A 24,833-nucleotide genomic window follows, 5' to 3' on the forward strand; every position below is an offset into this window, starting at 1 on the left:
ATTATTTAAGCATGAACCCATATCCTCCTTTAAAAAAAATACAATAGAAAGAAGAAACAACCCTTCCAAGATTCATGAATCTCAAAGAAAACGAAGATAAACTTGAAAATTTACACCATGACAGACTGACTCTAGATAAACCGTTTCCTCCAATGACCACAGGAGCTGAAGTGCCACCACTTTCTCTACAACCTTTCCCACAAAGGGTAGGTTGGAGACTGGATGAAAGTTCTTTAATTTTGGTGGATCCAGGGAAGGCCTCTTGAGGAGGGGCCTTACAACTGCCTCCTTTAATGGTTGCAGGAAGGCTCCTTCCCTCAAGGACACACAATTATTTATAGTAGTAGTTTAGTGAAACCTTCTGTGATGTTAGAGAAAGTTTTTCAGGTTCTTTAAAACTGGTGAAAGCACATGTTAATAAGATCAAACATCTAAGCTTATTTTATACCAAGTTACAGAATTTGCTCTGTCATCCTACTAGTCAGTAAGTTTTAGTTCTATTATAGGTAGTCCTTGACTTACAACAGTTCATTTAGTGACCGTTCAAAGTTACAACGGCACTGAAAAAAGTTACTTATGACCATTTTTCACACTTATGACTGTTACAGCATCCCCATGGTTACATGTTCAAAATTTGGACGCTTGGCAACTGGCATGTATCTATGATGGTTGCCATGTCCTGGGGTTACATGATCACCTTTTGTGACCTTCTGACAAACAAAGTTAATGGGAAAGCCAGATTCACTTAACAACTGTGGCAAAAAGATAATAAAATGGGGCAAAACTCACTTAATAAATGTTTCACTTAGCAACAAATTTTGGGCTCAATTGTGGATGTAAGTCGAAGATTACCTGTGTCAGGAAATGTATTAGTCAAAGAAATGTAGAGAATAGAATAGAATAGAATAGAATAGAATAGAATAGAATAGAATAGAATAGAATAGAATAGAATAGAATAGAATAGAATTATTTATTGGCCAAGTGTGATTGGACACACAAGGAATTTGTCTTGTGCAACTTAATGAAGACCAACTGAGACTTTTTTAAAGTTAAATTTTAACGGGTCTCCCTCCTTCATTTCTCTCTAGTGTGTGTGTGTGTGTGTGTGTGTGTACAAATACAAATACTTGTTGATTAAATTAGGGATAGGTGCGTCCATGAAACAAATTGCTAAAATAAAGGTGAGGAAAGTCATACACAAACTCATGCAAGTACAGTAAAGAACATGGAATAGAACAGAACAGGTGTGAATAAAGTTTCAATAGAGTAGTTGAAAACAGTGTTCTGTGATTTCTTAATATCCTCTCTGTATAATCATAACTGCAAATTATTTTGTCTTCAACTGTTGACTGAACTGCTCTTAATTTGCTTTGGCCAGTGGGACTTGAGATGCCTTGTAGAATAAATTGAATCCCCTGGGGTGTCGCTTCTCAGGCCCTCTGCTCCATGGTCTATTTTTGCCAGAACTGATTCAAAGTTTTAAATTAGGTAATTGCTTTTCTATTTTGCTTTTCCCCTCTTCAGTTACAGACTCACTCCAGTTCTCTATGCCTCCTGCTGCAACTGGATGTATACATTGGACAAGTTCTTGTCTGATGTTTACAGCCCAACCCAGTTGGAGAAATGTGTAACATAACAGGCCCATACTTTAGTCCAGTGGTTCTCAACCTTCCTAATGCCGCGACCCTTTAATACAGTTCCTCATGTTGTGGTGACCCCCAACCAGGGGTGGGTTCTAAATTTTTTTACTACCGGTTCTGTGGGTGTGGCTTATTTTGTGGGCGTGGCTTGGAGGTCATGTGACTGGGTGGCCATGGCTATGTGTACAGGGACTACTCAGAGGGCTGAAAAAAGTCATTTCTGACAGGTCCTCACACTTTTGACTGGTCCTCACACTTATGACCATCCTCACATTTATGCCTGTGCAGCATTCTTAACAACCATGTCACTCATTTCACAACTGCTTCTCTTCAACATGGTATAAGATAGGGCAAAAAATGTAAAATGTGAGGACAGTCGTAAGTTTGAGGACTGGTCAAAAGTGCGAGGACCAGTCAAAAATAACTTTTTCAGCCCTCTGAGTAGTCCCTGTGCACAAAAGGACTACCCAGAGGGCTGAAAAATGTGATTTCTGACAGGTCCTCGCACTTTTGACCGGTCTTCGCAGTTATGACTGGTCATCATTTATGCCCATTGTACAATTCTTAACAACAGTGTCACTCATTTCACAACTGCTTCTCTTCACCATGGTGACAAGATAGGGCAAAAACGTAAATTGTGAGGACAGTCGTAAGTTCGAGGACTGGTCAAAAGTGCGAGGACCAGTCAAAAATAACTTTTTCAGCCCTCTGAGTAGTCCATATGCATAAAAGGATACAGCAATAGAGAGGGATGAAGGAAGGGAAGGGAAATTAGAGTAGGAATGAGGGTAAGAGAGGGAGGAAGAGAGGAGGAGAAGGAGAAAGAAAGAGGAAGTAGGGAGAAGAAAAAGAGGGGGGAAGAGAAAGTAAGAAAGAAAGAAAAGAGAGAGGTGGTAGGTTTAAGGAGAAAGATTGCTGTACAATAAAAAAGATGAAAGGGAAGAAAGCCAACCCCAAACAAATATAAAGATATTAAGATAAAGAATGAATTGTTAAACTTTAAAGAATAAAAGAGAACAAATAGCAATAAATAGCAATAATTAGAAACACACATACAAACATACAACGTATTTTCTTTGAACAGAGTATTTGGCCGGTTCACAAATTTAAACAGTTGTAGGAGGTTAGCACCCACCCCTTTCCTAGAAGAATGAAATATTTTGGGAAATATTAAAAAGGCAGAATATTATATTTCCCTGGATGAGAAATGGAGAAGCATATTTTACAGACAAATCAGCTCCCACCTTCCTGCTCCCCACCCTTTGTTAATGGGCCAGAGGCAGAAAGTCAATCCTTTGTCAAAGGACATTTGCAACACAATAGCAACAGAAACTAACACAATGGGCCCCATCAAGCCATGTGATCCTGTCCACCATTAAACATCTTTCCAAGCAGTCTCCATGTTTCCAGTGTCTTTTTCCCCACTTGGAGCAGAACCCAGAAGGATATTTCTTCCAACACAGTATTTAGTCATTTCAATTAAATTTACAATTTCTATATTTCCTTTTTACCATATTTATTCCTCATCTATTTTTTTAAAAAAACCAATATTACCCTTCATCCTCATCTCTAATCTTAATCAAATTCAATTTTTCCCTTCTATTCTATACTATACCCCTTCGCATTGTCATCTATTTTTATATCCATCCTCACATTGGTTAATTATGTAATACAGTTGTTTAATACAAATTCAACATTTTAATATAAATCAATTAGTTATATAACTATCTTTTTTTGTATATTAATCAATATGAACATGAATATTCCAATTATTTCCATGCAATCCAATTTCTTACACATCAATTAATTATATTTACCAATAATAATAAACCAAATAATTTCCCCCATATATTCCTCCAAACCACAACTTAACCAATTAATAGTATCTCAATTATTACAATTCCCTAGTTAAATAGAGCTTTTTTTCTTTTGTGTTTTAAAATCTTGAACCTCCTCTTTTGCCCTAAATTTCCCATTGTTTGCAGTTTTGCACTTACCTTTTTTGGTGAGGAAAAAGAAAAAGAAATCTCTCTGCCTCATTTTGTCACCTTGCAGCCTGCTTACTTTCAATTTCGCTTTTTCAGCATAGGTAGAGGGGGAAAAAATCTGCTCCAGGAATTTACCTCTTTGCAGCTAGCTCTTTGAAGCCCCGCAGCAAGAATTTAAACAGTTTTTTTTTTCCTCTAGCCATCAGCTGGGACTCCGGAGGCAGCAATAGATTGGGAGTGGGCGGGGTAAGCGAACGGCGACCGGGCGATCCAGCAGAGGCAGAGGGTGAGGGTGAGTGAAGGCGTGGGGGGGGGCGAGAGAGGGCTTTGGCGACCCCTGGGAAATGGCCGTTCGACCCCCAAAGGGGTCGCGACCCCCAGGTTGAGAACCGCTGATCTAGACCCTTTTCAGTCTGGCTTCAGGCCTGGCTACAACACAGAAACTGTTTTGGTCACGCTGATGGATGATCTCTGGCGAACCCAAGATGGGGGTCATTCCTCCATCTTGGTGCTACTTGACCTCTCAGCGGCTTTCGATACCATTGACCATGGTATCCTTCTGGGACGACTAAGGGAGCTGGGAGTGGGAGGCACCATGTTACGGTGGTTCTCCTCCTATGTCTCTGGTCGATCACAGTCGGTGTTGGTAGGAGGACAGAGGTCGACCCCTAGTCCCCTCATTTGCGGGGTGCCTCAGGGCTCGGTCCTCTCTCCCCTCCTATTTAACATCTACATGAAGCCGCTGGGTGAGATCATCCGATGATACGGGGTGAGGTATCAGCAATACGCGGATGATACCCAGCTGTATATCTCTACCCCGCGTCAATTCAGTGATGCGGTGGATGTGATGTGCCGGTGCCTGGAGGCTGTGAGGGTCTGGATGGGAGTCAACAGGCTCAGACTTAACCCAGACAAGACCGAGTGGCTGTGGGTATTGCCTCCTAAAGACTATGTTGATTGTCCATCCTTGGTTCTGGGGGGGGGAGAGAAATTGTCCCCCTCAGAACGGGTTCGCAATTTGGGTGTCCTCCTAGACTCACAGCTAAGATTAGAGCAACATCTGACAGCTGTGGCTAGGGGGACCTTTGCACAGGTTCGCCTGGTGCACCAATTGCAACCCTACTTGGATCGGGAGGCTCTCCTCACGGTCACTCATGCCCTTGTCACCTCACGGTTAGATTATTGCAACACGCTCTACATGGGGCTACCCTTGAAAAGTGTTCAGAGACTACATTTGGTCCAGAACGCAGCCGCGCGAGCTGTCGTGGGTGCACCTAGGTACACCCACATTACACCAATTCTCTGCGAGCTGCACTGGCTCCCTATTGGTCTCCGGTCACAATTCAAGGTGTTGGTTATTACCTTTAAAGCCCTACATGGCTCAGGGCCAGGGTATCTTCAAGACCGCCTTCTACCGCATAACTCCCAACGACTGGTAAGATCCCACAGAGTTGGTCTCCTCCGGATCCCGTCAGCTAAACAATGTCGGCTGGCGGGCCCGTGGGGGAGGGCCTTCTCTGTGGCTGCTCCAGCTCTCTGGAACCAGTTACCTCCTGAGGTCCGGACCATCCCCACCCTATTGGCCTTCCGAAAAGTGGTGAAGACCTGGCTTTTCCGGCAGGCCTGGGGCCGTTGATCTCGCTCTTGCGATCCGGCGAGATCTGGCCATAAATGGTGTGAATGAGTTTTAATGTTTTTAATGTTTTTAATTTTTAAATGTTTTTATAATGATTTTAAATGCATTGTGAGCCGCCCTGAGTTTTCGGAGAGGGGTGGCATACAAATTGAATTAATAAATAAATAATAAATTAATTTTAAAAAATGAACAAGGGTTATTGTGCTACAGTGGAGCATTGAGCTTGGATACTTAAAAAGCTGCGATCTAGCTCTGGTGCTCATTGTATCAGCATTTCCTACCCACATTACATTCAGAACTTTTGTGAGAGTAAAGACTTCAGAGTTCCTGTACTTAATCCTTGATGCTATCCAAGAAATGGCAAAGTATGATATGGCTGTCCTATACCATCAATTACTTCAAGCAACTGATGTGCTGAGAAGAATAGGCTCACAATTTTACAAACTATATCCATCAGGTAGTATTTACTAACTGGTTAAATGTCCCGGGGCTAAGTTGCTGAAAATGTCTGAGTAAAGCTATGGTCAAGGAAAAACAGTTTAAGGTGACAAAAATAGACAGTCTCTTACAATAGAAAGATGTGCTTGCATTTGTTAATTTCCAGACATCATGTATATAGGAGGGCAGAGCCAGTACTGTTCAGTTGGCTCATGAGAGAAGTTAGTTTCCTGGATCTAATATGCAAAGAGAGATAGTATAACAATATAGATAGTGGTATTTTATTCAGGTTTCTTGTCACCAACTGTCCCGAACATGTACAACATGAGTACACCAAAAATCCAAGTTCTTACCCGAGTCTAACCAAATATACATATTTAAGAAAATACAATATTTGTGATCCAAAGACAGGGTTCATGCTTACTGGTACATTACCAGGAGCAAGTACTTTGCAATAGTTCACATTTCCTCCTCTTTTGAAATGAAGAAAAATGCAGTTTTTTAACCAACATAAAAAGCATTCTGAGTTTGAACTGCTAAATTTACAGAAAATTTCACATTTAAGATTTATGTATTTATTTGTAAAATTTATTGCCCCCCTCCCCATCTTACCTCAAGGTAACTCTGAGTGGCTTACAATCATAAAAGATAAAAACTATATACAGTAAATTAAAAAGATAAATACTCGCTCACTCGCCATGCCCACCCGCTCGATGCTCGCTCACGTCTGCTCGATGCTTGCCCTGCCCATCCCAGCCCTATATATTTGCCTTCGCTTCGCCACGCGGCCCAGTTACTTGCTTCACGTCGTCAGTCACTCCTCACGTGACCTGACCTCCTTGGCGCTATTGCTTCCGCATGCAGTCTGCTCTGTGGCTTGCCTGCCTAAACTGACTTTGCGTTCCATGGTGCCTGCACCCCAACGGAGCTGCCTCCTCCTACCTACAGGTAAGCACTCGCTAGCCCCCCCCGTCCCCGGTCTTATGTAGTTCGCAAAGCTGCCGGCGCTTGGTTGATGCCTAGAGTGCCACCCGTCCTCCGTCCCCAGGCTTGCGTACCTTGCAAAGCCGCCGGCGCTTGGTTGCAACCTAGCGTGTCACCCATCTCCGGGCTCGCATACCTTGCAAAGTCACTGGCACTCAGTTGTGGCCTAGCGTGCTACCCATCCCTGGCCTCGCATAGCTCGCGAAGCCACCGGTGCTGCAGCCGCCCCTTGCTTGCCGCCCCCACCCACTGTCCCTGGGTTTGTGTAGTTTGCTAAGATGCCAGCAATTGGTTGTGGCCTAGTGTGCCGCCTGTCCCCAGCCTCACGTAGCTGGTGAAGCCGCCAGCGATCGACTGCGGCCTAGCGTGCCGCCCGTCCCCGCGTAGCTTGCAAAGCCGCCGGCTATCAGTTGCGGCCTAGCGTGCCACCCGTCCCCGTCCCCGGGCTTGCCTGGCTGGCTAAACCGCCCCCGGCTCCATCCCAGGTGGGCCTAGCTAACTAACCCACCTTCCCCCCAGCCTCCAGCTTGCTTATCTAGTTCACTTCCAAACCGAATCCCGAGCAGCTGGTCGCAAAGTCGCCTGCCTTGCTTCGCCTGCAGTCCCACGGCTGCATCTGCATCCATGTCATTGGCGAGCAACTGAATCTGCCTGCCTGCCTTGTGCCTTCAATTGGGTAAGTGGCCTTTTTTTTAATGCTTTAAAAAAATTAAGTTTGTTAATTGGGTTTTTTTTTAGGAAATTTTATTGTTTTTTTAGGAATTTTTTTTTAGGGAATAGAGTCATATAAAATTTAGGAAATTTTAGCTGCTTTTATATTTTTAGATTTGTGCAGATTTTGTGTTTTTTTGTAGTGATTCACACTCACTACAAAACACAAAATCTCACAAAGCTGCACAAATCTAAAAATATAGCTTTAATAGCTTTAATTTAAGTCACATAAAATGTCCTTGCTGCAAGCAGGTTGCTCACAAAATTACACAACTAAAAAAAACAATCACACTTACACACAAAATCTCACAAAGCTGCACAAAGCTGTAAGTGTGATACTTGGTTTTTGAACCTCTGTTGAGCCAGGCTAAGATTCGATATTGGGATAAAACTCAAATATTAGAAATCCAAATCTTTGGTCAAGGCAGAAGTGCCTCTTCCGTGCCAAGGTGCTGAATTGACAAACGGTATTTGACGTAGGTACAGCATTGTAAAAGGGCAAACTGACCCTAAACAGATACATCCTGTTGTTTATTGTTTATTACACCCCAAATGTCATGTATATCCTAGAGAAGAAAAACTGCTTCCCTTACTGTCCTCTTTATTGCTCTTAAGGCGCCTTTAAGCCCCTTATCTCCTCTTTTATTATGTCTTGAGCTCCGGAGCTGAGAACCTGAGCCTGTGGGAACCAGGCTGTTATGTCTTTCCTAGAGATAGATTAAAGGGTAACTTCTACGTGTGAAATGTTGCACTCTTCGTAATAACTTTGTCTTTATACTGTATAAATATCTGGTTGAAATCAGCCATCACTGTTCAGACTTTTCGCTGTCTTTGGACTGTTTGAACCTTGCGCAAATAAACTCTTTCCTGCACTGAAGAGCTTGTTCTAGTCCGTCATTTTTCCTGTAACACTGTAATTTTGTGAGGTTGATGCTTGCAGCAGGAGACATTTCACGTTAAGTCCAGATGCTTTTATCAGACAAGTTGTGCAGCTTTGTGAGATTTTGTGTGTAAGTGTGTTAACTGGTTTTGAGGGTTGTGTAATTTTGTGAGGTTGCTGCTTGGACATTTTATGTGACTCAATAGCTGCTTTTATATGTTGAGATTTGTGCAGCTTTGTGAGCTCCTGCAGCTTGATGTGTTTTGATGTGTTTCTGATTGCCCTGGGTTTTGTTTTTCTGGGTTAATCTTGGTCCCAGATCTTTTGTCTTTCCTATCCTGGTGGTTAATTCTGCCAGGAAAGAGGAAAAGGTGAGTTCCAGGTGAGTTATTTTTAGCCTGATTCCCCTTATCTTAATGGCTGTACTTAAGTGTTCCTTTCAGCTGGTGCTTTTGCCTGCGGGGTTTTCTTAAAGAGGGAAGGGCTGGCTTGAGTTTCTTGGCACCATTTTCTGAGGTTTCTGGTGCTGTGAGGTTTCTGGCACTGTCCATTTGGGGTATACTTCCCACAATGCCTTGATGATGGTTTTTATTCCAGTGGCTTTGTCTTTCCTGTCCTTAGGGCTAGGGAAAAAACTGGTTTTATCTGTAGTCTTTTGGGGGAAAACTGTTGTTATTCTTTTGGTGTTTTCCTGGCACTGTCCTAGTTTTGGGGGTGGGGTGGGGGTGTATGCTCCCGAAGTTATCTACACATTAATAATGATCAAACACTAATAATATTTGCTTATCCTTTTTAGTGAACTTTCCTTATATAGTTTTCTTTTATACTTTTAGATTTCTAACTTCTGTTTCTGTTAGTTAGCCATTGATAACAAATCCCACGTTAAAAAGTATTCGAAGCCTTCTCCTTGATTTTAATTATTAATTTATTCATTTCTGCACATTCTAATATTTTTTTATTCATTTTCATATCTTTGTTTTTCCACTGTTGTGCAAACACAATTCTAGTAGCTGTTAACATGTGTAAAATTAAATATCTATTCCCTTTAAAATACCCAACAAAATATTTCTGGTTTTAAATCCATATGTTGCTTTACCATTGTTTCAAACCATGACACCACTAACTCTTGAATAGCTACTTGACTTGTACTGACCTAAATACTGAACCCAATTCATATATTCCTATTTTTTGAACTGAGGAATAAATTTCAGAAAAAGAATTCAGTATTCAGTATTGCTCTGTGAATGTACCTATGAAATTCATTCTTCTTGAACTAACTTCTTAGATGAAAAACTATATCTTTCTTGTTTGTTGGACCCCAAACACATCCTGAAAAGACTGCACATTGTTGGGTGAAAACAGAGATCCCTTCTGTTACCTTTAGTCCTCAGTTTACAGCCACAATCGAGTCCAAAGCACAATATTGTTTTATGTCTTTTGCAGTAGTAGCGTTTAACAGGAAGGATGAAAAGGCAACAGAGTTTGACCACTTTCTTCAGCAAGAAACCAAAATTGGAACAATCAGATACAACAGAATTGGATCCAAAAGCACCACAAGCACCACTGCCACCACTTGAACTTGGAGAAAGCAGCAAGTCAATCTCCTCAACTGAAAGTCTTCCTGATCTTCCTGACTTCTGGACATTGCAAAAATATAGCAACTTTCAAGAGAAGTATGAGGGACTGGAAGTTTCAAACAAAAAATTAGGTTGCAAGTACTGCGCGAAACATGACTTTGCAATAGCGAAAGGTGTTCATGTGTCCAAAGAATGGAAACATTTCAAGATTGAGGCAGCAGGGACAACTAAAGAAGTACAATTGTCTCTTAGGGAAAAAATGAAAGAACATTTTACATCAAAAGCTCACACCATTTGCAGAGAGAATTTAAAACAAGGGGAGCAGAATGCTATAACAAAAGCAGTAGATAAGATAACTGAAAAATATTTATCTACTACTTTTAGAGTATTTATGACAGTTTACAGTCTGGCACAAAGATGTAAACCATTTTCAGACATAGAAGAAGAGGTAGAATTGCAACTGAAATTGGAGTAGATCTGGGAGTGGGATTGCATTCACGGTCAACTGCAGTGAAAATAGTTGATTTCATTGCAAAAGAAATTAAAACTGAAATGTTTACTAGCATTATTGAACAGAATCTGAAAATATGTTTGATTATTGACGAAGCCTCAATGGTATTGTTGGATTGGGGGAAAGGCTTGTCTTCCCCTACCCCGAGGATTCGAATTTCCCGGCTGGGAGAGCGTTCCGGCGCCGCGCAAAACCGCGAGAGAAGCAAGCTGCGTGAAAGCAAGTTTTCTTTATTTTTCAGGAAGTCAGATCAAGCGACTGCACAGACCAGCGTTCCTGGGTGAGCTGACATCTTTACCAGGTAAGCATGCATTCTTATACCCTTTTGATCAAAGGGAATCCTTTGTTTTCTACTGTTACTTTTGTCTATGTTTCCTTTGTGTGTGTGCTCTGTTTTTCTTATTCTGATCGTTTCCTACTTCAGACTAGGTGGTATTTGTGTTATCTGATTTGGTATTCTTTTGTTTTTTCCTGATTCATTATTTGCTTCCTCCCTTAAGATGATCATGTTATTATTTGGTAAGCCCTTACCCCCGGTTTGACTCTTATCATATTGCTTTGGGTTATTGATTAAATCTTTTCCTTGGTTAATCCCCTGCCATACCTTTTGTTTTATTCTGCTGTTAATAGTTTCTTTCCTGATCTTGTCTAGAGTCTTTGTGTATCGTTTCCTGGGATTTCCTTTTTAATTCTATCTGACTCTGATATCTATGTGTTCTATTTTGGGAAGGTCATTTCCTTATGTCTGGGTTTTCCCCTTCATGAGTTGATGAGGTTTTGACACTGTCTTGGTGGTGTTCCCTTCCTACAATCCCCACTTCTTTTTCTCTCTTTTCTGTGTGTGTGCATGTGTTAAATGGGTGTCTCTTCGTCTTCTGTTCCTTGGGTTACTTCTGAATCGGAGTAGATCTGGTACTCCTGATCAATCTGGACCATCATGAGGGCTGTTTGATTATGCCCTGTTTTCCTCTGCAAAAGGTCCGGCTTACATGCCCTTATGCAGTGGAGGCAAGGGGGAATGCAATGGCAGAGACAACACAGAAAGCCTCCCAATACGCAGATAGTGATAATGCTGGTGAAAGCAATTTTTAACCAGGATAGGTCGGGTAACCATGAGAAGAGCCACGAGAAGTCTAGAGATGACTGGTTATGGCCGATGTTCTGGGCCAGTTCCTCGAGGTGCTTGACTTCTGTGTCTACAATTTTTGAATTTTGCTCCAAGTCAAAACAGCGCAACCCTCTAAATTCTTCGCAGCCGTGGTGATGTTTTAGTAATAAATAATCGATCGCTGCTCTATTTTCAAGGGTGGCTTCCCTGACTTGTCTCAATTCTCTATTGAGTGCGTCTAATGCATGGGAGGTCGAATTCAAACTTTTGGCTAGGGTACATGCCAAGCTATTTAGGTTTCTCGAATTTCGAACAGCTAGTCCTGGCACTCCCACTAGAGAGACGGCTAATGAGACATATTCTGTTTTGGTGAGTAAGCTTACTCGAGAGTCACAATCTGCTTCCAAAGAGTGAAAAGCCCTTCTGTGTCGTCTCTGTAATGATGGCATTAACATGGTTAGCTTCCCTAAGGTGCATGGCCCTCCTGTTGAGTTGGCTGGCAGATATGAATAGGCTTGAAGTCCACATAGTATGAACCAGCTGTGAGGCAGCCTTAGATAACTGTAAGAAAAGGGAATCTGCTCTGTCTTATTGCATGTCAATTCTGTATTATTTAAATTGAGGCAGTTCCCTTTTGTCGATTCGTGGCACCCATAGACTTCAAAGCACCAAGGTGAAGCAGAGACGGCAGCTATGTGGAGAGTGTACATGTCTAGGTTTTTCGACGTGGAGATGTTTCCCCACTCGTAAATGGTTGAATATGGATGTGTGATGGGAAAGTGTTTAAGCCATGTGTGGTTAATTAAGGCCTGCGGTCCCATTGCTACCCCCATTAAGCATGTTTTTAGAATATCTTTCACTGAGTTTCCTCCTGTTAGACAGAATTCTGTAGTATTCAATATTTCCCTCGCTAGATACTCCCATATGTTGCCTTTGTCTGGGATGAGGTTTGGTTCTAAGAATGTAGTTACCTGGTTTACAATCAATAATATACAATAGAGATTACATATCATGCTTACAATCAATTTCCGTTTCCCCATTGTACAGTTTGATTTCCCCCCCCCTTTTTAAACAATTATAAAAAGAAAAAGAAAAGAAAAAGAAAAAGAAAAAAGGTTAGTAGATATATCCCGGTGGTCCGGAAAAGGTGTCAATAAAAGGTGTTAGTGGTCGGGTTCGTTGTTTTCAAAAAATGCTTGCAAGGTCCATTCGTCTGTGTCCGGATTTTTCGTCAATTTTATTGGAGGGACTGCTGGGCTATGGTCCACCACTGCAGGCTTGGCGTGTGTCCAGTGTAGCCAACAGTCTCTTTCCGCGATTCGGATGGCCGTCTGGGTAGTCAGTAGAACTTGGTACGGTCCTGTCCACCTGGGTTGTAATGGTGAAGTTCTCGTGAAGGACTTTATCCACACCCAATCACCTGGCTCGAACGGATGTAAGTTCTCCTCCAGGGGCAGCGTTTGCGTCAAGGCGCTCTGTGTCCACAGCTCCTGTAATCTTTTGTGCAAAGCTGAAAGGTAGGAAGAAAGGACCATATCCCCCCTGTCTAGGCTGAGGGATTGTGGGTCGAGACCGTGTAGTGTGTCGGGTGGGCGGCCAAACAAAATTTCAAAAGGAGAGATTCCCATATCCCGTCTAGGTCGTGTTCTTATATAAAATAGGGCGATGGGCAGGACTTGGGGCCAAGAAAGATGTGTTTCCTGGCAAAGTTTAGCTAGCAATGTTTTTACCTCGCGATTCGCACGTTCAGTCCCGGAACACGAACGTGGAGAGTAAGGACAATGGAGGTTCTGGGTTATGCCCAGGGCTTGGTAAACATATTCAAGGACCTGCGCAATAAAGTATTTTCCCCTATCTGTGTCTAGTATTCGTGGTACTCCAAATCTGGGTACAATGTCTTTAATGAGATGTCTAGCTGTCTCCAAGGCTGTAGCATGGCGACAGGGAAAAGCCTCAATCCAGTGTGTCAGCTGATCCCTACAGACGAGAGCATATTGATATCCATTCGCCTTGGGCAGTTGTATATAATCCAATTGTATAGCTTCAAATGGTCGCTGCACCCATGGTCTGCCTCCCTCATAGATTGCCTTTCTAGATGTGCTGTTGTTGGCTTGGCATGTCTGGCAACTGCTGGTTACTCTGGTTGCCTCTGTGTATATACCTGGTGCATGCCATACTCTCCTAGCAGCATCCACTATAGCCTGGGTCCCACAGTGACCTTTTGCATGTAGCCTCTGACAGATTAATCGTACAAGGCGTCGCGGGGCAATGGGTCTGCCGTCCGGGACTTTCCAAAACCCATCTGAAAACGTTGCCCCTAATTTATCCTCCCACATTTCCGCTTCCCCCTGTTCTAGGAACTCCTTATACTTTATTTCTGGATCGACCCTCATTATTGGGGCTGTGATATTAAAGGGTAAAGGTTTCGTAGCAATCCATTTGGCCGTTGTATCTGCATAGTGGTTCCCTTTCGTTACTGCAGAATCATCCGTTTGATGAGCTTTACAGTGGATGACTGCGATTGTTTTTGGTAACTGAATGGCATGTAATAATTGGGAGACCTGGGCGGCATGTGCAATCCGTTTCCCAGCTGATGTGAGAAATCCCCTTTGTTTCCATAGGGCTCCAGTAGCGTGGCAGATTCCAAAAGCGTATTTTGAGTCAGTGAATATGTTAACTGTTAGGTCTTTTGCCGCTTCGCAAGCTTTCGTTAAGGCTATGAGCTCTGCAGCTTGGGCGCTAAGGGAGGGAGAAAGTGGTTCGGCCCAAATGATCTCATAAAGAGACACTACTGCTGCTCCCGCAACCCTGTCTCCCTCATGGATGAAAGAGGACCCATCTGTGAAGAGTTCCAGATCTGGGTTGTGTAAGGGGGTGTCAGTTAAGTCTGGTCGTGGGATTTCTGCGTCCTGTATCAGGTGGAGGCAGTTATGTAGGGGCTCATCTGTTTGATCAGTGGGTAATAGGGTGGCGGGGTTTAAAGTGCTACACCTTTCGAATGTTATATGGTCTGAAGTAAACAGTTCAGCCTCGTATTGTGCTAAGCGTTGTTGTGTGAAGGCTTGGGTCTGTGATTTTAGAAGAATGGCAAAAACCTCATGAGGCACTTTTAATGTCAGAGGTTGCCCTAGAACGAGATCTTTGGTTCTTTTTACTATTTCAACGGTTGCCGCTACTGCTCTTAAGCATGGGAGTGTCCCTTGGGCTACCGGGTCTAGTCTAACAGAATAGTATGCGACTGGTCTCTGCCCCGGACCGAAGCGCTGGGTCAGGACTCCAGACGCGATGCCTAGTTTTTCGTGAATGAATAGGGTGAAAGGCTTGTTGTAGTCCGGGAGACCTAGCGTGGGAGCCGAAGCCAGGGTCTTTTTAATTCTTGAGAGGTTTTGCTCTAGAGATTTAGTCCATGTTATGGGGTCTGGCATGTCCTGTTTTGTTAATTGTATTAAAGGTTTTGCCATTTCCCCAAAAGACGGGATCCAGGGGCGGCAGAATCCCAGAACCCCCAGGAGTGCTCTGACTTGTCGTTTAGTGTGGGGGCGTTTCATTGATAATATGGTTTCTACTCGGCTTGGAGCCAATTTCCTCACCCCCGGGCCAATGATATAACCTAAGTATGTTACTTCCTTTTTTAGGTATTGTAGTTTTGAGGGAGAGGCTTTGTGTCCCCTCTCAGCCAGGGATTTCAGCAAGTGAAAGGTGTCAATTTTACATGCCTGTTCACTGTTAGAGGCTAGCAGGAGATCATCTACGTATTGGACTAAGGTTGATCCTTCTGGCAGGGTGATGGAAGAGAGGTCTGCCTTCAGGATCTGGGAAAATAGGGTGGGGGATTCTGTGTAGCCCTGAGGGAGGCGGGTCCATGTGTACTGCTGTTCTTCCCAGGTAAAAGCAAAAAGGTACTGGGAAGCGTGGTCCACTGGAATACTGAAGAAAGCGGAGCATAAATCTACAACAGTAAAATGGGTAGCTGAAGCCGGCACCTCCGTGATTATCGTGGCCGGGTTCGGTATGATCGGCGCTCGGGGAATTATATGCAAATTAATTAGCCTTAGATCGTGAACAAATCTGAATATTGGGTTTCCATCTTTGTCCACTGTGGATTTCTTTACAGGAAAAATTGGGGTATTGCATGGGGAGGTGCATTTGCGCAAAACTCCCTGCTCCAAATAGGCGTTTATCAGCTTGCGTATGGGCTGGATGGCTTCAGCCTGGATTTTATACTGTGGTATGCAGGGGAGTGGTCCTGGTTTTACTCTGATCGTAACTGGTGTGGCTCCTTTAAGGAGTCCTACCTCTGTCGCATCCCATCCCCATAAAGAGGAAGGTAGGGTTGCCAAATCTGCATGTAATAGTGTGCTTTGAGTGGCTAGTAGAAAGGTTTTTCTTCCCAGTATGTCTAAGGCAAGGCCCCCTTTCCCACACCTGATGGTTGCTCCTAATTTACATAGGAGGTCCCTTCCAAGGAGAGAGACTGGAGATTGGGGGCATATGGTGAAAGAATGTTTCAATGAAAAGGGACCTACTTCAACTGTTACATCGTTTGTGTATTCTACTGGGATAGCTGTTCCTCCCACTCCCATTATTTTATCATGAGCTCCAGGTTTTACTGAGTTTCTGTGTGGTGGTTTGACAATTAAGGAGGCAGTAGCCCCAGTGTCCACCAAACAGTCATATTCTTTCCCTTCTATGAATAGAGAAATCATGGGTTCTCCCTCCGGGCCGTTCCTTAAGGGAATCGCGAGCCCTTGAAAGGTGGCTGTAAAATCCTGATCCTCTTTTCCTAGTCACAGATCGCACGGGTCTCTTTCTGGTTCCCAGTTGGGGTTAACTGGTCCATTTCGTTGGGCGCGATGGTGTGGGTTTGTGTCTGGGAATGGGGCTGTTGGTGGTTCTGTGTGGTAGTTATTCCTCCGCTCATTGGTGTTGAAAGTGTTGCTCCTTTGCCTAAAGTGTCTGGGCTGTTCCTGATATCGGGGATGTGGTTTAAAACAGTTCCAACTTACATGCCCTACTTCTCCACATCTAAAACAGTGTCGGCACATGCGGGGGTTCTTAGTTCTTTCACATTGCCGGCATTGACGCCTGACAGGATCTGATTGTCTCTGCAGGGATCTTGTGTCATGGTGCATGGCCGCGAATATCTGCAGCTCCTCGTGTCTTTCTAATTTCCTTCTCCTATCCCTCTCATTCTCTTTTTCCGTTTCTTTCCTCTCCTTCTCTTCCTCTCTCAGTTTCTCCCTCTGGTTGTAAATGAAGTTGGCGATTCGGCGCAACTCCGATATCTCCAACGAGGACCAGTTAGAGACTATTTTATGGAAATGGTCTTTAATATCTCGGGCGGATTGATCCACAAAAGCCGAGGCCAAAATTCTTTGGTCCTTCTGGCAGTTCACATCAAGGTGGGCATAGGTTGTGGCTGCCTCTGAAAGCCGGACCCAAAAGGCATCCGGATTCTCATTGTCCCTTTGGGTGACTCGTTGGAACTCTGACCAATTAAGGGGTTTTTTCCCTATTTCTTCCAGGGCTTCCATTAAGTTTTGCTTCGCCCTGGTATAAGTGGTCCAGTGGGCAGCATCGTTATAATCCTAGTCTGGACTCTCAAGGGGCCATGCTACCCTGCGTTGGGTGGTTTGACCTGGGACTCTTATGATTGGTTGTTTTGCAATCTGGTCCGTTTTTTCAAAAAGTTTTAATAATTCGTCTTTGGTTAAAAAGACGTGTAGTAATTGGTTCATGTCCCCCCATGATGGATTATGGCTATCTATTATGGCTTTTAAGGTTCTAATTACCGTTTGGGGGTCTGCCCTGAAGGTAGGGGCATCTTTTTTCCAGATTACCAGGTCAGAGGCTGAGAAGGGTGTGTGGGTTAAAACATAGTCGGGCTGGCCCCTCTGTCTCCCTGGTACAGGTCTGCTTATTAAGGGGGCCATTATCTTTGCCTCTTTATCATTTTCTATCTTAGGTATGTTGGTTTCTACTAAGGATTCCTTTTTCCTAGCGAGTTCGGCCCAGCAATACCAGTATGGCATGTGGCTGGGCTTCAATCTCTGTCTAAGTGCTTTTAAAGTGTTAATATCAAAAGTACCGCTGTCAGGCCAAATTTGTCTCCCGGTGCTATCCTTAAGCCTTGCCCATTTATTACACAGTTTCCTGGCTTTTCTTTTACTCATGCCAGGTAACACTGGTATCTGCCTGGCGTCCCAGGCCCCAACCAATTCTCTCAGGGGATTTCCATCTACCCTCGAGCTACTGCTTCCCATGTTCCTTGAAATGTAAGGATCACTTTGTCAATAGCCGGATACCACTCCTACGGTTTTCAGAAAAAAAAAAAGGTTCTGGGAAGGACTTCGATTCCCTGACGAAGTACGGGCCCCTTCCTTTAGGGAATTCGTCTAGGTTTTCGGATCAAAAAGGGATCCGGGAGGACCTCACTGCCCCTACAGTAGTACTAGCACCTCCCCACTCCAATACTCAATATTCACATATATACTGGGCTGCTTTCCTTGGAACACCGGGGACTCCCTTTACTTTCTTCTTTTACCCCCCCCCCTTTTCACTTTCTCCTTACGTTCGCTCGACTTTCGTTCCTTTTCAACAGAAAGTCCTACTTTTGGCGATCCCCCCTTGCTTTCTCTATCTTACCGGTCACGGCTCGGTGGAGCTAGCAGTAAGTAGAGGTGCGGCTAGGGATCGTTCAAAGGGGTAGGATCAGGCTGCTGTCCAGGTGAAATCCCTCATTCATGCACTCATCCACGCACTCTCATACACCCCGTATTCTAGGGATCTCTTTTTTTAAAAAAAATTTTTTTTTTAAAGCGGTACTTACCTGCTTTCAAGCAGCTAGTTGAGGCAATGGCTCAAAACTCCCTTTACTACCCGACGCCTCCCGGGCAGGGTCCGTGGATTGTTCCCCGGACAAAAGTGGTCCGTGCCGGCTGGGATGAATCTTCGGGCCCTGTCCGGTGGCTGGGTTGGCCGGGAATCCTTCGTTGGTCGCCAATTGTTGGATTGGGGGAAAGGCTTGTCTTCCCCTACCCCGAGGATTCGAATTTCCCGGCTGGGAGAGCGTTCCGGCGCCGTGCAAAACCGCGAGAGAAGCAAGCTGCGTGAAAGCAAGTTTTCTTTATTTTTCAGGAAGTCAGATCGAGCGACTGCACAGACCAGCGTTCCTGGGTGAGCTGACATCTTTACCAGGTAAGCATGCATTCTTATACCCTTTTGATCAAAGGGAATCCTTTGTTTTCTATTGTTACTTTTGTCTATGTTTCCTTTGTGTGTGTGCTCTGTTTTTCTTATTCTGATCGTTTCCTACTTCAGACTAGGTGGTATTTGTGTTATCTGATTTGGTATTCTTTTGTTTTTTCCTGATTCATTATTTGCTTCCTCCCTTAAGATGATCATGTTATTATTTGGTAAGCCCTTACCCCCGGTTTGACTCTTATCATATTGCTTTGGGTTATTGATTAAATCTTTTCCTTGGTTAATCCCCTGCCATACCTTTTGTTTTATTCTGCTGTTAATAGTTTCTTTCCTGATCTTGTCTAGAGTCTTTGTGTATCGTTTCCTGGGATTTCCTTTTTAATTCTATCTGACTCTGATATCTATGTGTTCTATTTTGGGAAGGTCATTTCCTTATGTCTGGGTTTTCCCCTTCATGAGTTGATGAGGTTTTGACACTGTCTTGGTGGTGTTCCCTTCCTACAGTATCATGCAAACCAGTTGTGATAGTTTTTGTAAAAGTTGAGGATTCAGATAACCCACCAACAATTTTTGTTGAGCTTGTTGAATTGGAAAAACAAGATGCAGAGACAATATGTTCTTCAGTGATGGAAAATTTACATAACATTGGGTTTACTACGGACTATCTACAAAAAAATTTAATAGCATTTTGCTCTGATGGTGCCAGCATTATGCTTGGGAGAAAATCTGGAGTGAGCACTAGAATAGCAAAAGACTTTCCAAACATCATAATATGGCACTGCTTACACCATCGCCTCCAACTTGTTTTAGATGACTCCATAAAGGACATTAAGCAACTAAATCATTTAAAAATATTTCTTGACAAGATACACAGTATTTTTCATAAATCCTGTAGGAGCCAAAATGCACTTTGTGAAATATACAAACAACTTGAAATTGAAATCGTAAAGATTGGTAGAGTTTTGGGACCAAGATGGGATGCCTGTAGTTTAAGGTCAACCCTAGCTGTGATGTGCTTATCCAGCGCGACATCAGTATTTTCATGCAAATGAAAAATACTCAGGTATGGCTGCCCGTCTTGAAAATATATATTTTATAAATGATTTGGCATTGATGATCGATATTCTAAATGAAATTTCTCTTCTGTCAAATGCACTGCAAGGAAGAAATACAGACATCATAAAGGCCGAAAAACTTGTGCTGAGATCAATTAAAGCATTTGAAATGCTTAGACATGGAAAGGGTCCATACGAAAAAAAGGTTGGATTAATTACTTCAGAAACCTTCAAGAATATAAAATTTGTACAAAATCATCGATTTGTTGGACTTCCTTGGGAAAGACATTTGGAAAGCATCATAACAAATTTGAAGAAAAGACTAATGGATTGTGAACATTTAAAAACAGGTAGCCAATTGCAAGACACGAATAAATTACGGTTTCTCAATTTTTTGGAGCCAGATTACTGGACTATTGAAGAAGTAGTAGTTTGGGGTAAAATACCCCCATCTTGGACAACTGCTTATATATCTTTGATACCAAAGGAACAAGTTGGTCCTAAAAAACCAGAGAACTACAGACCAATATCTCTTTTGAACACAGATTATAAAATTTATGCGAAGGTATTAGCCAACAGGTTGATGCCAGTAATCCAAAAAGTGATTCATGAGGACCAAGCGGGATTTATTGAGGGCAGATACATGAAGGACAATGTAAGGCAAGTAATAGACTTATTGGAATATCTTGATAAGAATAAACAGATTTCTGCAGTGCTGGTTTTTTTGGATGCGGAGAAGGCCTTTGATAGAGTGGATTGGAACTTTCTACTAAAGACTTTAAAAAAGATGGGCTTTGGGGACCAATTTATACAGGCGATTTCAGCAATTTATCAAGAGCAAAAAGCACAGATTATTATTAATGGAAGTTTGACGACAGAGTTTAAAATTGAAAAAGGAACAAGACAGGGATGTCCGTTGTCCCCACTTTTATTTATTTTAACATTGGAAGTCTTGCTAAATACAATACGGGACTCAAAAATTTTGAAAGGTATAGTGATAAGGCAAGAGGATTACAGAATAAAGGCATTTGCAGATGATCTGGTTGTTACCCTATCACAACCAATGGAATCAACAATCCTGATGAACGACATTATACAAGACTATGGTAGAGTTTCAGGTTTTAAACTGAACTCAAAAAAGACTAAAATGATAGTTAAGAATATGACACAAGATCGTAAACATGAGCTTGAAAGGAGGGCAGGTTTTGAAATTGTACCTAAGGTAAAATATCTTGGAGTTCAGGTTGCAGAATCAAATATGAAATTGTTTCAAAATAATTATGAGGTGTTGTGGCGAGAGGTTCAGAAAGACATGGAGACTTGGAAAAAGCTGCAACTGTCTTTACTTGGAAGAATAGCAGCAGTTAAGATGAATATTTTGCCAAGATTTCTGTTTTTGTTTCAAATGATTCCGGTGCTTAAAAGTGATAAACAACTGAAAGTTTGGCAGTCTGGTGTGAATAAGTTTGTCTGGAACGAGAAAAAGCCGAGAGTGAAATTGAAAATTATGCAAGATGTTCCGGAAAGAGGAGGCCTTAAACTCCCAAACCTACAGTTATATTATGATGCAGCAGCTTTAACTTTAACAAGTGATTGGTTTGGAAATAAAAAGGCTGGAATATTGAATGCAGAAAGTTTTGATCTTGAATTTGGATGGCATGCTTACTTATTTTATGATGATAAAGTTGATAAAGTATTTAAAAGTCATATACTCAGAGATTCTTTGATGAGAGTTTGGAAGAAGCACCGACTCAAATGGGATTATAAAATACCGCTATGGCTGGATCTTGGTCATACCTTGTGGAATACAAATATAATGTCACTCGGGGGGTTTTTATACAAAGAGGTTCTTTTTACAGATGCGGGCAGATGGCAGCTGAAGACATTGCAGACACTGTTGGACGAAGGGATTAATTTAACCTGGTTACAATATAATCAATTACAAATGAGATGGAAAGAGGACCAAAAAACTGGTATTATACTGCATGAGGAAGAATTAGTTAGACATATAAGAGAGAAAGGTCCAATGCATATTAAAAGGCTTTATAATGTTTTGTTAGAAAGGGACTCAGAAACTGAATTAGTTAAAGATTGTATGATTAAGTGGGCACAAAATTTTGAAGAACCAGTGATGTTGGAAACATGGGAAAAAATTTGGGTTCAGAATGTTAAGTTCACACAGTCGCAGAATTTGAGGGAAAATTTTTATAAAATGTTTTATAGATGGCATTTGGATCCTAAAAAGTTGTCATGTATGTACCCTAATGTTCAGCCAAAATGTTGGAGATGCGAATGTTTGGATGCTACGTATTATCATGTATGGTGGACCTGTAGGAAAGTTAAGGCTTTTTGGATAAAAATTTGGTGGGTCATGCAGAATGTTTTGAAGAAAAAAATTCAATTTTCTCCACAATTGTTTTTATTGGGTATAGTTAAGGGTTTTACACGGGGTGAAATAAAACTAATATTGTATATGATAACAGCAGCAAGATTGTTGATAGGTAAATATTGGAAGAATGAAGCTTTGCCTACTATCGAGGAATGGACTTTGAAGATGGCCAGTTTTGCAGAGATGGCGAAGATTTCAGCGTATTTAAAAGATTGTTCACAAGAGACTTATGAATGGGAATGGAAAAGGTGGATAGAATATGTTCAGAACAAATACCAAACTAGAAAGTATCAAATAGCTTTTATTTGAAAATAATGTATTAGAAATATTTTAATGTAAAGAGACAAAGAGGAAAAATTATATAGGGGGAGGGATGGGTTCAGGTTTATATATTAGTGTTATTAGTTATGAGTATGTAATAGGGAAGTCTGGGGGGGGAGGGTTAGGGAGGGTTAGGGAGGATGGGAAGTTTGGGGAGGGAGGTGGGGGGGTGAAAAAAGGGGTGAAAATGTAATTGTAAAACTTTTGCAATAAAAAAAAAAAAAAAAAAAGAAGAAGTAGTAGTTCTATGGTCAGAAACTGAAGAACAATTGCTTGCATTTAGTGACATTTTTAATTATGAAATTAATATCAACGATTATAGAGATTTCGTAGAAAATGTTTTAAAAGATTCCAAGAACTATGCAATTCCTGACAGTATTAAAAAAGCTAAAGATATTGTCATAACAATTGCTATAAGTTCAGCAGAAGTGGAAAGGGTTTTTTCAAAAATGAACCTCATCAGTGGTGGGATTCAAATTTTTTAACAACTGGTTCTGTGGGCGTGGCTTATTTGGGGGCATGGCTTGGTGGTCATGTGACTGGGTGGGCGTGCCTTGATGGTCATGTGACTGGGTGGGCATGGCTAGCTGGTCATGTGACCGGGTGGCCGTGGCTATGTGCATAGGGACTACTCAGAGGGCTGAAAAAAGTCATTTCTGACCGGCCCTCGCACTTTTGACCGGTCCTCACAGTTATGACCATCCTCACATTTATGCCCGTTGCAGCATTCTTAACAACCGTGTCACTCATTTCACAACTGCTTCTCTTCACCACGGTGACAAAATAGGGTGCAAAACATAAAATGTGAGGACAGTCGTAAGTGCGAGGACCGGTCAAAAGTGCGAGGACCGGTCAAAAATTACTTTTTCAGCCCTCTGAGTAGTCCCTATGCACATAGGGACTACCCAGACAGCTGAAAAAGGTGATTTCTGGCAGGTCCTTGCACTTTTGACCAGTCCTCACACTTATGACTGCTCATCATTTATGCCCGTTGCAGCATTCTTAACAACCGTGTCACTCATTTCACAACTGCAGTGCTTCATGTGACTGGTGGGTGTGGCCAGGTGGTCATGTGGCATTGCTTCTTTGCCCTAATGATACTTTGCTGCAATGGTCATAAGTGTGAAAAACGGTCATAAGTCACTTTTTTCAATGCCATTGTAACTGTTGTAAGTCAAGGATTACCTGTAGAAAAATACAAAAAGCTTCTTTGCTTGCAAAAAGCTGCCCTAAATACCAATCATTAGATTAGAAATACCTGCTAACTGGAGTTACAAATCAGGGAGGGTGCTAGAGCACCTTGAGGAATTAAAATAGTTAAAATGCAATGATAACTATCAGCAGCCAATTCTTGCTCATAAAGTGAAACCCTTTAGCAGAGAGGTCATTTAAACTCTCCAGAATGAAGCAAAGGAGCAAACAGAGTATCTGTTGCTTGTTAAACCAATTACCAGAACAAATAGACACAGGAACTAGTCAGATTTCCGAAGCTGCTTCTTTTCAGGAACAGAGATTAACATTTTTTGTTCCAAACAAAGCTGAATAGGGAAAATTATCTCATCACTAAACACAGGATTAAACATCACCAAGCACAGAATTAAACTTCACCAAAAACCAGTTTTAGACCAAAAGTCAGAAAGGGTATGTAAACTCACGTTTGAATGTCAATCTTTCTAGCTAGCCAATAAACCTTGCTGAATGTCACTCATCTTGGTTCCCTGTCATTAAAAGCTTCTGCTTCATTATTCAATTATTTCTTCAAAGTGCTGATCATTGCACCCTGGCTGGAAGAACTCCAACAGGGCTTAAGACAACCCTTCCCCTTTAAGAAAGTCACGCAAAAAAAAAAAAAAAAAACCTCCAAGAAGCTCCGGAACCAGAAGCAACAGTAAATCTAGGCGTACTGCCAAGAATGTAATAAGCGTTAACGGAGAGGCAGTTTCTGTAAACAGGGCAATAAAGATTAGGCTAGGAAACAAAAATTCCTTACAGGATTAACCCTGTAAAGTGGAAAAAAACAAAAGGAGATTTTTTTCTAACAACCGGTTCTCCAAATTGCTTAACTACTTAACCGGTTCTACCGAACTGGTGCGAACCGGTAGAATCCCACCACTGAACCTCATATGTTCAGAACACAGAAGTCGCCCGTTTCCAACATAACCAACCTGATGACCATTAGTGTGATTAGCCTAACTACCTCTAAAAGAATGGGACCCTATTCCTACTGCACACCATCACATAGCCGATGATCCGAGAGTCAAGATTAAGAAAAGTGCAAGCGAGGAGGGCGCCAATGAAAGAACAATGTGGAAACATCTTAAAAGTTAAACACAAATAACACTTTTTTGTAAGCACTTGTGTACCTCTTTTATTGTTTTGTGTACTTATTTTA

General features: G+C 42.2%; 1 protein-coding gene and 1 pseudogene across 1 annotated transcript in view; one reads left to right on the forward strand and one right to left on the reverse strand.

Annotated features, from left to right (window-relative positions):
- LASP1 (LIM and SH3 protein 1) overlaps positions 1-24,833 on the reverse strand; it is a 375,357-nt gene that overhangs the window by 52,829 nt on the left and 297,695 nt on the right. The window lies entirely within an intron of this gene.
- On the forward strand, positions 9,742-24,769 carry LOC139317477 (E3 SUMO-protein ligase KIAA1586-like; annotated as a pseudogene).

Source organism: Pituophis catenifer, unplaced genomic scaffold (genome assembly GCF_029215685.1).
Source record: "Pituophis catenifer annectens isolate HBS135680 unplaced genomic scaffold, rPitCat1.0.hap2 SCAF_5, whole genome shotgun sequence".
NCBI lineage: Eukaryota > Metazoa > Chordata > Lepidosauria > Squamata > Colubridae > Pituophis > Pituophis catenifer.